At 33.2% G+C, this 12,603-nt stretch overlaps 1 pseudogene; it reads left to right on the top strand.

Moving 5' to 3' along the window:
* The window catches only part of LOC149555976 (UDP-glycosyltransferase 74E1-like), a 36,424-nt pseudogene extending 27,666 nt beyond the window's left edge, over nt 1-8,758 (top strand).
* The last annotated feature ends 3,845 nt before the right edge of the window (nt 8,759-12,603 follow it).

Raw genomic sequence — 12,603 nt, 5'->3', positions numbered from 1 at the left:
ATACATCCCATGAGGACTTCTCCTTAGGGCCTCCCCTTAAGACTTCCCCTTAAGACAACCCCTTAAGAAATCCCATTCTAGGAGTTCCCCTTATGACCTCCCCTTAAGACTTCCCCTTAGGACCTCCCCTTAAGAAAAACCCTTAAGACATCCTATTAGGACAACCCCTTTACTGATTAAATGCATTCTTAAAATTGATTCTATAGCATGTATTACATTCTTTATGTTCATACGTATTCTTTTTGTTCTTATATGTATTAAATTTAGTGATTAAATGTTTTAGTTCACATCATGTATTCTTTACTAGTACTCTTTATGTTCTTAAATATGTATTAAATTTATTTATTAAATGTCAACATAACACATGTACAAAATAACACATAATCTATGAAATAAAAATATGAATATTGAAAACATACATACATTCAACATAAACATAAGACATGAACATAATATGTACATCTACAAAATAACACATCTATGAAATAATGTACACCCATGTAAAATGTATCCAAAATACCATATAAAATGTCTCCAAAATACCACATCAAATGTCTCTAGAATACCATGTATCAAATGTATCTGAAATAACAGGTATCCATATAAAAGTATCTAAAATAATAGATGTATCTGAAATAAAATGTATCCATATAAAAGTATCTGAAATAACATACATCTCCATATCAAAGTATCTGAAATGACACAGACACACACACACACACACACACACATACACAAAATGTCCTAACATCAATGAAATAGACATGTAAAATAAGATCAACCACATCTCCCCCTTAATCCATGACCCCAAAAGGCTCTACAATCTAGGTCTGAACCTTGTGTCAAATGAAAGAAATTTGTAATTTAATTATAAAATTATACATATACATGCATGTATTATATCATTTGTACATATATATCTATCTAAAAATATATAATACTAAATAATAAAATACCTGTGGCTCATGTCATGTAGGATCTGTTGGAGTCTAAAGATCTCCAAAATGAAACATACTATCACTAAGACCCTATAGAACACAAATGTATGTACACAAGTTAAATTGAGTCACTTGAATATATTTATGTCTCTTTAAAGTACGTGTGTAAAAGCTCAAGTACGCTAAAAAGCATACTGGTATAAATTATAGTAACAAATAAATTTAAACATATAAATTTACATTTACTGTAGTATCATGTAATTCTTTACTAATCTGACTGATATCTGAATCATGTGGTGATAGAGTAGCCTAGTCGAGGTTGACCGTCTCATCTGAAATCACAAAGGTAAATAGACCTTGTCATACTATGGGGGCCTAAGTATGGGAGGGCACTATAGGAGGTGGGGGGGCAAGTGTTGTAGGGCCTTGTGTAGGAGTAGGTTCTATAGGATCCTAAGTAGGTGTGGGGATAGGTGTTGTAGGGCCCTCTATAGGATCAGGTGTTCTAGAATGTGCAAGGATATCCTCTTATCTCTATGAGGGTTGTGATCTTGTTGTGTGTGAGAGAATATGGTTGATGTGTCCACCAATGTCACGAAGAGGAATCCTCATGATTTTCAATAATGCCTAATATGAACCAAGAAGATCAGATGCTAAATAGGATGCCATACAACATAATGCATCCACATCTGATATAATAGAAAACTCTAGTGGAGATGGTATATCTACTATCTCATAAACATCATCAACTCTCGTGCTAGAGGATGCAGCTATCGAAATGGTACCACGAGATCACAACACATATCTGCCACATTGATCTGAAGACATCTCCTACAACTATGTAGCAATTGTGGAAATGCTAGAATATATTTGAGCCCTGATTGTATCATCGAGAATATTCATACCTGTAATAGCCATCTGTGGAGCTCTTGGCATGACCAAAAGGTTTGGACCCACCATTGCCCATTTATTAATGGGTGTAGGGGTATCTGCATGTCTAAATCTCTCTGAAAATCTACTAAGGCCCTATCCAAAATGACCTAGAAAATATGTATAATCGACATCATGATGTAAATGAAATTATACAAATAATTGTTTGCAAAAATAAAGAGGAAACTCATCCTTTTGTGGTCACCTATGATGTGCAGCTAACCACTGAGGATATATAAATGGTGCAACAAGCTGATCTATACACTTTTTAGCCAAATAACCTCTAACCCTAGGCCTATCTGTATAAAATGGAAACATACTCTTCACCATAGTAATGGAGACCTTTCCATCAATCTGTGTATACTTCACAGTGCTAGTGACACTATGAGAAAGGGAAGAGTAAAAAGTCTCAATACTAATATTCATCAAAAGTGTTGTACATCTCTATCATCTCAATCATATGGCATAACTCATCTCTCATAGAAATAGCCTTCTCCCTATTAGGGAGAGTGGTAGAAGCCAAAAGTGTAGAATCCAAATACTCTATAGCATGAGATAACCTAGCAACTATATCTCTAAATAGATGTTGTCTCTTCTCAAAGGATGATATTAGTCTATGTGATGTGCCTGACTCAGCACTATGACCCCCTCCCTAAATACTAGCCTCTCCTAAGGATGTAGGTGCACTACCAGATGCCATAATGATATATGCAAAGAAGATCTCTATCTATAAATGTAGAGTTAAGATATGTATGTAAGTACATATAAAACTAAAAGTTAAATTTAATTTAAAACATGTATGTACAAAGTTGAATGTAACTAAAAAATATAGATCATTTTAATTTAACACACATGTTAAATTTATTTATTGAAACTTGATGTATCTAGCTCATGTATGTGAACAAAAAATATGCACATGCTATTAAATAGTACATAGGTTTACTATGTCAATGTTTTCTAAAATGTAACTAATTTTTAGCTATCTTGAGGTCTTAACAAGTTTTCAAAGTTTCATGTACATGCATGTTATTATAGTTTCCAAGTTTTCTAAGTTTTAAATTGGTTAAATTTTAAGTTTTCAAGTTTGAACAACTAGAACCTTATTATAGTTTAGTTAGATACCTAATGTTTCAAGTTACATGTTAGTTATCTATATAGGTTTGTACTATGCTAATGTTTTCTCAAATGTAATTACTTTAGTTATCTAGGTCTCAACTTGAATTTTCTATGTTTGATGTAAAATCTACATTTATGATTAAATAGATATTTAATTAAAAATACTATAAAGTTCTTTAAATCTAGCATATTGATCTAACTATATAAAAAAATTAACTAGTCTAAATAATAAACTACTAAAAAACTTAAAATATAATTAATTTAATTAATAAAACACTTAAAATATAATTAATTTAATTACTAAAATGCTTAAAAGAAAATTAATTTAACTAATGCTAACATGTAATAACTAAAAAACAAAAAAAACAAAAAAACCACTTACCAATTATAGTCGAAAGACTCTAAACCACTCCTAAAATCACAACAGTATGTAAATGACCCTCAACAAGAAATTTTTGCATTTTATAATTTTGGGGGGGTTATGGCCAAAATTGTTTCAGTTAAAAGGGTTCTGGCCAAAACCCCAGTAGTCACGTAGGCACTTAAAAGTGCCACATCTATACAACAAAAGGGGTTATGGCCAAAACCCTTTTGGTCATAATTGTTTTGGTTGTAACCCTTGGATATCCCAAATGGTGACAGAGATCTATGCTTTTACCCTACAAACTAACTTACTGACTTCTGGGTTGAACTAAATTGACAACATCCTCGACAATGGTGCCAAAAATGATTGGTTAGAATAATATCCTAGTAACAAAAGGATTGGATACCCCTAAAAAATGATTCGTTGTTGAAATTGATCATGTTTCTACTTAGAACATCATGTTAAGCTCATTTAATGTATTAATATAGGAACATGAACTTGAGATAATGACTACAAATTTTATGCTTTAGTTCTTCTCAATAATCATCACTACTAAGGTAAAAGTAGTTGCTATAGGAAACTTATACGAGAAACTGAACTTATAGATTAATTCTCATCTTGAAGGAAAAGTATAACAATAAATAAATAATGCTTTGAAAGTAAACCTATGCTACAGGATACAATTAATAGTTCTGCTACTAGTGGTTGCAGGAACAACAATACTTAAAAAGTCAAAGGAAACTTATCTAAATTCTACTTAAGCATGAACAAGGAATTCACCTCCTGTGTGGGCCCCCATGAAAGTATGAATGAATTATAACTTGAAGATTGAAGTGAAAAACTATCATATATTCATTCAATAAAACATGGACACAATATAGAATAACAAAAATGCTTTTCTCTATTTCTTGATTACAATGTGAATATCTCAAAACATCTAACTAGCTTGGAAACATAAGTTCCATCATATTTAAAGGAAACTAGGAAAAACAAAACACTTACAAACCAAGTCTTACATTACATAGCATAAAAAAATTTAGTTTCAAGGGCAACACATCATTTATGTAAGAAGATAAGCCACATTCAATGCTTCAAAACTATAGGAATAACTAGATTGTCTTTGACTAAATGAACAACCACAAAGTGATGGAAGGAGTGTAGCTATAATGAACTCTAAAATAGTCACCTGCCTTGAAAGACCCATTCATCCTTTAGTCTACACTCCTTTCTTGTCTTATTCTTCCTACAAAAGGTTAACACAACAAAATCCAAAACATGAATCCAACACATAGATCATAATAAGATTTACCTATTTTAATGTAGTCTTGTCACACAACTGCAAGAGGTCTACCCATTAAATCTAGAGAAGAAATATACCAGAATTACTAAGACATTCATTGATCTAGATATATATTCAGTATTGTCTTTAGGTTTCATAAGCATCAAATATACATATAGTTAAAACTTATACAAATAAAAGATTGTATCATGTTTGTGAAAAACTATAAGATATTCAAGGCTGTACTTAGAAAATTATAAACAAAACACCCTATAAACTTGACTCATAAAAACCTATATTTCACTTTGATCTTGTTAATAGCATTGAAATTAGTAAACATTTTCCATTCTCCATTCTTCTTAGGTGCTAATATAATAGGTACAACACATGGACTCAAACTTTCTCTGATTAATCTCTTTTGCAAAAATTCATGCACTTGCCTATTAAGTTCTTCATTCTCTATAGGTGTCAATCTATATGGTGTTTTCTTCAGAAAAGTAGCCTCAAGAATAAGACCCATACAATGACTTATACTTCTTACTGGTGGTAAATCATTAGGAATATCCTCAGCAACAATCTCTTTATACTTATTCAACAATTTTGTAATTTCTTCTAGTAATTGGCTACCACTATCTACTATCACTCGGTCATTACCAACTTCTATTGTCATTCTTCCATTACTACCTGAACTTGGTCCTCTAGGAATTATGGAAAAATAGACTTGATTCTTCTTCACCTCTTTTTCAAATTTATTTCCATTAACCAAACAAACTCTTATTGCAGTACAATTAACCTCATCTGGACTTTCAATCAAAGGAAACAATATTTGCTTCTTCCCATTCACCCAAAGAGTATATTGATTCAATCCTCCATCATGTACAATATATCTATCATATTTTTGAGGTCTACCCAAAAAAATATGATAGTAGTCCATAGGCATAATATCACACAAAACTTCATCAAAGTAATGTCCAATCTTGAACTTCACGACATATTGTTCACTTGCCAATATATTATGCTCATCTTTGATCCATGAAACATGATAGGGTTTAGGATGTTTAAGCCTTTGCAACTACAACTTTTTAACCAAATCCTCTAATGCTAAATTTGTATAACATCCACTATCAATGATCACCTTGCAACATTTTCTAGCCATCTTACATCTTGTCTTGAAAAGACTTCTTCTAAGAGTAGGTTCCTCATCACTTCCCCTATTACATAAGGTTCTCACCATCAAATTCTCTCTAGCCTTAGGTCCACTTGGTGAACTCTTAATGTCTCCTTGAATCACAAATTTTTTTTAATTTTTCCCACTTGTAGAAGATCTACATTCAAAAGATCTATGTCCTTCTTTACCACGTCTGAAATAATTACCATGAAAACCACCTCTAGAATAAGAATTACCTCTTTCTCAGTAAGAACTGGTACCTCCTCAATAAGAACTACCACCTTTCCACTTGGTCTTGTCTTTTTCATCATTATTCCATTCAATATTGCCTTTGTCTTGCACAAAACTATCAGATCTGCCACCTTCACCATAAGATCTACCTCTACCTCTCTAGAATCTACCACCTCTACCTATTTGTCTTTGTTCATTCTTCTTTTCCAAGATCTACTCAATTTTCAACACATTGATATGCTTCTTCCACACTTTCCAATTTCACAAAACTTATCTCATCTTGAATTCTAGATCTCAATCCATTTCTGTAACTTACAATTTTCTCAACATCATCATCCACATGTCTAGGTCTAATGTCCAATCTATAGAATTCCTTAGTATACTCTTTCACAATCATGTCCTTTTGTCTCAAATTTTTCATCTGTCTCAACAAGCTAACTTGGTAATCAAAAAGAAGGAATTTGTAAATTACCTTGTTCACCATCTTTGGCCATGTCTTGATCTTCTCCTTTCCTCTCCTTTATCTACCAGTTTGTAAATGCTCCCACCAAAGTGAAGCATGACCTTTCAACCTAGTAAATGCAATCTTCACCTTTCTATTATCAAGATTTTTTTCAAACTCAAAGAACTTCTCCATATTAGAAATCCAATCCAACACAAAATTGGTTTCCAACTTTCCATCATAAGGAAAAATATCTATAGAAAGATTTGAATGTTCCCTAGACAATACTCTTAGCAATCTTTCCTCATCTTGATCTTCTTCCATATCTAGATAAGGATTTGGTGCTACTACTTCATCATCATCAACATCCTCAAGATGTGCTCCTCTCCTTTGGGTTGTCTCTACAAGATCTAATTGGCTATAAGTTGTCTCAATGCATCTAACATGGCATTATCAACATTTCCTCTACCATGAACCACCTTTATAGATTAGGTTCTTACAAGATTGTAACCCTCTACAAGTTATAGGTCAAATCTATAGATTTGGAACCCTACAACTAAATCTTAATTAGGTTTCTACATGATCCAAGGCCCTGGTACAAACTTCCTCGCACTTTAGTGATCCACTTGCACAGTCAAGAACAATTGTGCTCTAATACCACCTAAGTGCGTATTTAATTTTGTGATGGGTATTTAATTTTTTTGAGAGCTGACTTGTGGCTTGGTTATGCATTTAATGTAAGGGCTTGTTTATTTGGTAATTTGTGATAGTTTGACTTGTGGTCATGCAAGTATTTAAAGGTGTCTTGGGTAGAGTCTTAGGCATTATGATTCAATGTTGGATTATTGTTCAAGGATGGAGATGTAGAGAAGCCTAAAGAAGTCATTTTAGTTAAGGGCTCTTACCATGGAGTAGCTTGAAGATAGAAGTCTACATTTGAGTTTGAAGATCTATCCTTCTTTGAATTATTTTTTCTTCTTTGTAATGTTTGTAAGCCAAAAGGCCATACAGCTGAGCATGTTGGATGTAAACTTCTTGATTCGAATATATAGAATATTGTCTCTCTGGATCTGAATCTCTATCCTCTTATTCATTTTCCACTATGTATTTTTTTATTGGTTTCTAGATTACCTCATTTTGGGGTATACCCAGATTAGTGCTACATCAGGTGGTATCAGACCTTAGTTGTTCTTAAGTGTGCAAGCAGATCACCGAAGTGTGAGGTAGTTTGTAGAAAAACCTTTGTTGGGAAAATTTTATTAGAGAATGGTTTTGATTTTGGAAGTCCTAGCTAGTTGGCAATTTGGTGTAGGATTGCAGATCTACAGATTTGGTCTACACTTGTAGAGGACTCGTCATTTGATTGTTGTTTGTATATGTAAAGATGGTTCATAGAAGGAGAGATAAAAATCTAGAATTATTTGACATGTTGAGGAAACTTGCAACTAGAGAAGAAGCTATTGAGTTAGTGCAGGACCATGAAAGACATCTTGGTGATGTTGAGAGCAATGAGTATGATTCTTTTTGGGATGATTTACATGAAAGGATTGATGATCTAGAAGAGTATGATTTGAGTTGGCATATAAGGATTAGAAATAATTTTTGTTAGCTAGTTAAAGAGATTATGAAGAGAAAAAGATAGATCATGGAAGTACATGATGATTTTTCTGAAATGGAGGAAGTATATTTTTCTTTTCATGAGCAGATGGATAGATCTAACATGGAAATTGTACAGCATCTTATTGTGCACAATGAGATTGTTGAAGAGGAGAGTTTCACTTATTTTAGTAAGGAATTGGATGTTGTTTAATAGAATGATGTTAATGTTGGAATGAATGTGATTGAGGACTTATCCATTGCTATCATTGCTGATCTGGAGTTATATGTTCATTTTCTTATGAATGATGTTGATCTGGATGTTGCTTGTGGTAAGAAGATGGATTTACTTGCTGGTAATATGGTTGAGGGTTTTAGAGGTGTTGTTGATGTGGATTTACATGATGGTGTTGTTGCTGATATGGATTTGAACTTATATGTTTCTACTAAGATGTTGAAGGATATAGATGTTGTTACTAATGTAGATTTTCATGATGTTGCTGATCTATATGTTGCTGGAGGAATGAATATACATGTTGTTTTTGTTATGGACTTGTATGTTTCAACTATTATGGATCTAAGTTCATATGTTTTTCCTGATAGGGGTTGTGATTTGGATATTGTTGCTGATCTAGTTCTCATGTATGAGGATGATGTTGATGATAAGTTGCAAATGGAGCATTATGATTTTTAGTTGAGTTCATATGTTGATTGGTTGGATGAGATTCTAATTTTTGAATGGATTAGGCATAGATGGTTGATTTTTAGATTTGATCTCTTCTCTTTGATGGAGTGGAAACCTTTTGTGAAGATGAAGCTGAGTATAGAATTTTCTTATAGAAGCAAAATGTGGGACACATTTTTCTATTTACTTGGGGATTCTAATGTAGGAACATCTAAGGTCTTTTCTATTTACCTTGGTAGTCTGATGCAGAGGCATCCTAGTTGTCACATTATCTCACTAATTCTATTGGTTGCTACTAAGTTACAACAATTACTGAGTGTCAATAAATTTTTAGTCATTTCCAAGTTGAATTTATCCCATGTCCTATTAACATATTGGTTAGCGTGTTATGTCATTTATTCTACCATTTTTGATCAAGTGATCCTTCAAGTGTCAAGTTGGTCAGTTGCAATTTTTGCCAAGTTGTAATGTGTGTCGATTGTTAATTTATGTGTCGAGTGCTCCTATTGGTGTCAAGTTTTCCTACATGTACTAAGTGCCACTACTAGTTTTCTATGTCTATTTCTAGTTTAAGCTGAGCTAGCATGTATTTAATTTTTTGATGGGTATTTAATATTTGTTGAGAGAAAACTTGTGGCTTGGTTATGCATTTAATGTAAGGGTTTTTTTAGTTGGTAATTTTTAATAGGTTGATGTGTGGTCATGCAAGTATTTAAAGGGGTCTTGGGTAGAGTCTTAGGCATTATGATTTGATGTTGGATTATTGTTCAAGCATGGAGATGTAGAGAAGCTTGAAGAAGTCATTTTAGTTAAGGGATCATATCATGGAGTAGCTTGAAGATAGAAGTCTACATTTGAGTTTGAATATCTATCCTTCTTGGAATTATGTTTTCTTCTTTGTAATGGTCGTAACCCAGAAGGTGTACAGTCAGGCATGTCTGTGTTGGATACAATTGTTAATTGCATATTGTCTTTGAGGTTACACAAATGTCATATCAGCCATCAAACAGAGTCTATCGAGCTCAAATAGTTAGCAAAGCAATTTATAGTGACTACCGAGCATTCCTGAACATTACACAGTAAGTTAGCTCTTACTGAGCTCACTCGGGCATCAAAGGATTTTGTAGTAGAAAGTTAATGTTAACCTAGCTTCAAAGGTTAACAAAGGGAAATTCAATGTCTACCAAGTTCACTCGGTCATCGAAGAGAAAGTTAGCTTTTACCGAGCTCACTTGGTAAGTGAAGGAAGGTTAGTGTTTATCGAGTTAACTTAGTCTTCGAAGGAAGTTGCAAGGTTTGTAGTGTTTAACAAGCTTCACTTGGTTAACAATGGGGAAACCATTCTAGAGCAGTGGTCACCAAGCCGGGTTAGGCAGCGAAGAATTTTATTGTTCTAAAGAATTAAGTTTAATTGTTTTGTGCAATGTTTGCAGCCAACTGATTTAATGTTTTTTAGTTGTTGTAACTTGTAATAGAGCCTACTTGACAATCTGTAAAGGTATTTATGAAAGGTCAAGTTGTGAATTCATGTATATGAAGAGTTTGGATGCATAAGAGTGTGAATGTATGGATGTAAATGGAATGAGAGAATATTGAATATATGAGTGAATGTTGTGGAAGGATTAGATATCCTTACGGAGCTGCAAAGTTGTACTCAATCAGTGAGGATCTAATGAAGTAGAACAAAGATCTGTATTCAACAAAGATAAGTTGCACATATTTTACATCATTTCATTGTTGATTTCTAATCATTGTAACAGTGATTCAAAATCTCTTAACAGAGTTGGTTTAACAGCCATTTTGTAAATCCTCTAACAAGGTGACAATTCAGTTGAATTGTTCTTAAGACCTCCAACCAAGCCACTCCTTACAGGGTGATTAAATCCTCTAATAGGGTCACACCTAACAATGTGTTTTGTAACCTTTAACAAGGTTGGCTCCTAACAGGGCTCACTTTAGAAGAGTGAAAATTGGTGACTAGTTACTTGGTGGTTTTTCCCATATTGGGTTTCCACATTAAATCTAGTGTCTCTTGTGTTCATTTTATTTCTTTTATGCATGCATGTTAATCACTTTAAATGCTTAATAAGTTAACAAAACATCTATCAAGTTTCAACATTTATTTGTGTGGTTACCGAGTGTCAGCAGTAACTATATTTTAAAACATCTAAGGATCTATGGATTTATTTTTGTGGTAACTGATTCACCCCTCCCCTCTCAGTTACTCCATCTCTATTTCCAACAATTGGTATCAGAACTTTTGGTGCTTGCAGGATAAGATTTCAAGGATCTAAGCCAAAGATTAGGATGTCTTATAAAAGGGAAATTCCAAGACTTAATAGGAACAACTTCTCAGCATGGCAAGGGTTGATGAGACTTCATCTAGCTTCTATTGGAGACACAGGACTAAAATACCTCAGTGAAAAATATGTAGAACCAGTTGGTACACTATCTGTCAATGATATTGCTAAAAAGAAGACCCACAACATTATGATGATAGCTATAGCATCTACTCTGAGTTATGAAGAATTTGATGATATCAAGGACTACAAATCTTCTTTTGAAATGTGGGAAAAGCTGAAAGAGATCTATGGAGGAGATAATAATGTTAGAAGAGCCAAAGCAAAAATTTTGAGAGGACAATTTGATCAAATGAGAATGAGAGAGGATGAAAACATTGCAAAATATGTTGAAAGAGTCAAAACATGTGTCAGTGCAATCAAAGCATCTAGAGGAGATATCAAGGAAGAGATAGTTATAAGTAAAGTTCTCAGAACTCTACTTCCCATTTATGCAATCAGAGTTTTTGCAATTCAAGAAAGAAGATGTGAAGCAAATCATAAGATAAACCTAGAGGTCATTGTTGGAAGATTAACTACATTTGAACTAGACAACTTTGACAACTATGTTCTAGCTTCCAAGAACATTGAGTCAGCATTTGAAGCCAAGCTTTCATTCAAGGAGAACAGTAAAAAGAAAAAGAAATCTCAGTCAGAAAGTGAAGATGAATCAGACCAAAGTTCAGATAGTGATCTTGAAGTAATTGAAGTTCTACTAGCAAGGAAATATTCTAAAGGCGGAGGAAAATATAAAGGTAAAGTTCCTTTAATCTATTTTTCATGTGAAGAAATTGGTCATATCGCTACTAGATGCCCAAACAAGCAGAACAAAGATGAGAAGAAAGGATACAAGTTCAATGGCAAGAAAGACTTCAGATCATTCAAGGATAAAGGTAAGAAAATATGTTTTATGGCTAAAGATTCTAATGATTCTAATGATGAAGAAGAAGATGAAATTGTCTACATTGCTGTGAAAGATGAGTCTGATAATGATGAGGAAATGGCACTCATTTCTCATATGAGAAAAAATGATACATGGATCATAGATAGTGGTTGTTCTCATCACATGACTAGCGACAAAACTAAGTTTGAATACTTTGAAGACTACAATGGTGGTAGTGTAAGATTTGGTAACAATGAACCTTATTGTATAAAAGGAAGAGGGAGAATCTCTCTAACCAAAGAACTTATATGTAATAATGCCTATTGGGTAGAAGGACTAAAGCATAATTTGTTAAGTGTGGCACAACTACTCAATAATGGATTCAAAGTAGAATTCATGCATAGTAAAGCAAGACTGCTAGATGGCAAAGGAAAGCTGATTGGATCAAGTACTCAAACTAAAGGTAACTTGTTCTATCTTGAACTAAGTGAATGTTCATGTTTCATTGCTCAAGATGAAGAAAGTTGGTTATGGCATAAAAGGTTGTGTCATGCAAATTCTAATAATTTGGTAAAGATAAGCAAATTCAAGAAAGTAAGAGGCATTCTTAACATAAAGAAACCTGAGGTCAG

The sequence above is a fragment of the Cupressus sempervirens genome, chromosome 5 (genome assembly GCF_028749045.1).
Source record: "Cupressus sempervirens isolate cs-2001-9-10 chromosome 5, ASM2874904v1, whole genome shotgun sequence".
In the NCBI taxonomy this organism is placed as follows: Eukaryota; Viridiplantae; Streptophyta; class Pinopsida; order Cupressales; family Cupressaceae; genus Cupressus; species Cupressus sempervirens.
This window is presented reverse-complemented; position numbering and strand designations above follow the sequence as displayed.